We start from the raw sequence: 4,491 nt of genomic DNA on the forward strand, positions 1-4,491 counted from the left end.
TGCTGAAATAAACTAAAGAACTACTGAAAGAAATACAAATTTATCATACAATTTTACCATTGCTGAGGATATAAATATCACAACTGCAACAACAGTCTGCGTTTGAATGAGATCAGTTTACAGGTGAAATGGCTGAATAAAAATTATATGGAACCACATCCTTAAAAGTCTTGAGTTCATATCTCTTCTGTGCATTTCATTGTGCTTCTTTGTAGGAAGTTAATTATACCAAATTTATAATGAAAATTCACCCTAAACCAACGGTTCTCAACTGTGGCTTCCAGGGCCACATATGGTCCTCAAACATCCTTCTGGCTGTCCCCAACAGTCCTTTCTCTTTTTCTTTTGTCTTTTATTTTAATTGCTTCAGTCATTTCACTGGATTTTAGTTGAAGAATTTTGAAGGAGTTTTGTTGAACAAATCAATCTCAAGACTTATCAGTATTTTCTTAAAGTCTGGCACTTATTTTATCGATCTCTTTGCCAAACTGCTATGTTATGGGGGATGTAAACACACAAACACTGGTTGTCAAGTGGTGGTTGGGGACAGACACAGACAGAAAGCCACACACACACACACACACACACATGATGGGCTTTTTTCAGTTTCCATTTGCCAAATCCACTCACAATGCTTTGGTCATCCTGAGGCTACAATAGAAGACACTTGCCCAAAGTGCCATGTAGTGAGACTGAACCCAGAACCATGTGGTTGGAAAGCAAGCTTCGTACCATACAGCCATGCCTGCACCTATAAATAATATAAATTTTTCTTAAACTGACTTGTATTTTACCTTTTTTTTTGGTGTGGTCCCCTAAAAAAACCCAGGCTTTGGGTCCGGCCCAGATATTAAAAAGATTAAGAACCCCTTCTCTAAACACTTGATTCTACATGTCCCACTTCACCTAATTGTTGGGAAATGTTAATAAATCTTAAGAGAATGTTACTTATGAGTAACTAGTATTCCCTCCTGAAGAATGGTTATTTCATTCATTTAATATCATAAAATTGCTAAGTTGGCTTCTGCAGAGCTGACTAGGACTACACATGAAACCAGTCTTTAGGGATTTTCAAGACTTTTTTCAAATAGTTTGGTCTGTTTGAAGAAGCTGGGCCCATGATCTTTGCAGACGCTCTGGCACCAGTATGACTGATGTCATTGATGTTCTTGAACAATAGCGAGTCAATGACTACAAGAGAAATATGAATTGAGAAGGACTTCCAGAGGTCTGCCTTGTGGGTAGCAAGAAGTGGAAATAGTGGTGGGACCTATCGAGTATACACAATATGGGTGACAAGACAAAGAGAAGGGAGTGAGTTGAGTGGTCATGAGTAGAAGAGGAATGACACCAGAAAATCTGAAGAACAGAGGCTATTGCTGTAACGGTAGAAAAGGCAGACAATAAGATAGCATGTCTTGCTGGTCAGAGATTGCTGTGTGTTGGTGGGTGACTTCATACTAATTAGTTCTAATCAGTGACTTCATACTAATTAATTTAAATCAGCAACTTCATACTAATCAGTTGGTGGGTGACTTCATACTAATGAGTGGTTATTATCTGCATATGATTAAGTATGAATATGTATACATCCGTAACATGGTGTATACATCCGTAACATTACTTCAGTAAAGAAGCATTATTCCATTACAGGTCTCACTTAAGCATTTTAGAGAGTCAGCAGCCAATGAGAGCTGAAGAACTTTCTGGCATTAGAAATGAAAGCACGTCTTTAGGATGTTGTAATTTTGTTTGATGTACCATTTGTTGCAATTTTGATGATTTTAATTGTGTGTTGTTCATGACTAGGTGTGGTGGGTTACAAAAGTGTTTCCTTCATCTATTCACTGGTTATATTTTTATGTTATTGTAAAATTGCAAAATTAACTCAACACTATAAGAAGATATTTTCAAAGTTTCTATTAATGGGGGTAGTGTGTGTTTGGCATCAGGTGTCATGTTTCATGCAGATGATTCTTGAATGTGGTAAATTACAGAGAAGTGAATTACTTGAATAGGAATTGGTATTATTAGAAGTGCAGCTAGTAGTTTGTTGGAGGAAGAGCATGGACACATAAATAAACCTTGAGGAACAGCACAATTGATAGACCATGGGCGAGAGAAAGCTCTATGAAGATGTTCTACGAGGGTGTGATCTAACAGGAAACTTCCATTTCAAAAGATGAGTAATGAATAGAGCCAATAGGTAATGTGGTTTAGCTAAAAGATTTGCATGCTACCCATACTCTAATAGAATCGCACACACTTTTCTTTCTCTATTTCTCTTTTAATGATTTAGAATTCTAAGGCAGGAAAAGTGGAATTCTGACTAAATGTGTTCCAGAATTTAACATAGTTCCATTACTTCCTGAGTTCTAATTCTGCAATGTATGACTTTGATTTTCATCACTTTCGGCATCAATAAAGTGAATTCTTGTTATACACAAGGACTAATTCAATAAGATGTACTCTTTCTTTATATATATATTGTGTCCTTGTAATGGTGACTATCATAGTTCATTCATCTGGTACCACTGAAGAATTTGTCATCATATAGTGTATTCTGAGCGAGTTTCTCATACTCCAAGTTATATTATTCATAATGAGAGTTCAACTTGGCACCTTAAGCTGATGAAAGACTTTTCCATATTGCCATTGCTTATGAGATCATTGTATGGTTGCTTGTTGGATGTGTGTGGTGCTGAAGGCAATTGTCATGTAATCTAGCTAACTGTGTGTATAATAAATGAAGTAAACTCATGAACTTTTAACACATTTATTGCTGGACATGTTTTACTGCACTGGCTGTTTACAAAAGAAAGATGCTGCTGATATAAAAGCTGACTGGGAGAAGAGAAATGTCGTGCCATGTAGAAAGCTAGTTGTGGTACATCCTGTGTGGGAGTCTGAAGTTGTCTCTTGTTCAAGGTAGCCTGTCTCAGTGCCCAAAGTGGTCTGGTCTTAGCAGTCTGTTTTCTATGAGTGTCCAAGGTGGTCTATGTGAATGCCTGAGGTTGACTACTCTTTCAGTCTGCTGCAGCTGTCTATGTGAATGTCAAAGGTCGTCTGGCTGAGTTAGGCACCCAATGGTTATCATAGGGTGAAAAGGAGGCAATTTTAGATCATCCAAGAAACCATATTGCACCACAGCTTCACACTGATTGGTCTATTTATAGATCAATCATATGAAATTGTGGAGGCTTATTTGTGATGCCTAACTGAATATCTTGTGGTTGGGGGTCAGATCCCTACAAGTTGTTCCTGACCCTCAGTATCTATTGAAATCTAAATGGTCTGTGCCTTTTCAGAAATAAATGTCATGACCAAAGACACAGTACAGTGACAAATAAGATATGAACTATCAGGTCATTCCATAAATTCTGTCCGAATTTTGAATAAAGAAAACAAGTGATCAAATGTTATATTTAATTGAAATTTAATCATCAATGTACTTTCCCTGATTATCTATGACTTCCTTCCATCTATTTACAAGTTTTTAAATCCCATCAATGTAAAACTCTTTTGGTTTCAAAGTGAAGAACTCTGAAATGTCAGTTTCGACCTACGTATATCTCTCCCTCATATCTCTCTTTGATGTCATCCTCTATGGACCCTTCTTTATCTACAGCTTTTCTTGGCACGAGCCATTGAAGAAGACTCTATATGGTTCGATCTGCTACGAATAGCAGCCAATTTACCCTCAGATCACACCCTTCCATCATTAAAAAAATGGTACATTGGATATTGTAGCCTGGAATGCAACGTGCATGGGTGTATCTTAAAAAATGACGAGATAATCATTGCTAGAATGTTGCAAGTCACATCTTTTCAATCGGGGTTGATCGGTAGGGTTGGCAAACGGACGAAACAGTTATTCTTGACACTCGTGCTGATCCCACCACCACTGCCACCACCACCACCGGCACTGATGTCGTAAAGGTTAAATTATTTGTTATTCTAAACTATCTGCACCAGTTTTTATCCTCACCTACCCGTATCCCTTGACTGACACACCAACATTCCAAATACCCTTTATATCTTTCTCAACTCCAGCACCAGCCTTTACCCAATTGTCACTGTTTCTGCCCCCACCGAATCATTTGATAATTGCCTAATCAAAACAACACGCCTCACAAGTTTTTTTTTAATGCATAACAAGTTTGTCCTATGAACCCTTCTAGTACAATGGTTCTCAACCAAGGCCCATATAAAATTTCGTTAAAATTTATCTGCAATAAATTGCTTAAACTTCTATAATACTCAAAATATTTTAATAATTTTTTTTTTTTACAATTCCAAATAATATTTAATTATCAAAATAAAACAGGATTTTTTAAACATCGACTAAAATAGGAATCAAAGAGGTCTATAAATAAATAATAATAAAATAGTTAAGAAACACTGATCTAGTAATTAAAATAAGCTAAGTGGACAATGCACTGTCAGTCCTGTATCGATTGCTCATAATAACTATTACAGATAGAAATATTC

Source organism: Octopus bimaculoides, chromosome 13, assembly GCF_046866305.1.
Source record: "Octopus bimaculoides isolate indiv1 chromosome 13, ASM4686630v1, whole genome shotgun sequence".
In the NCBI taxonomy this organism is placed as follows: domain Eukaryota; kingdom Metazoa; phylum Mollusca; class Cephalopoda; order Octopoda; family Octopodidae; genus Octopus; species Octopus bimaculoides.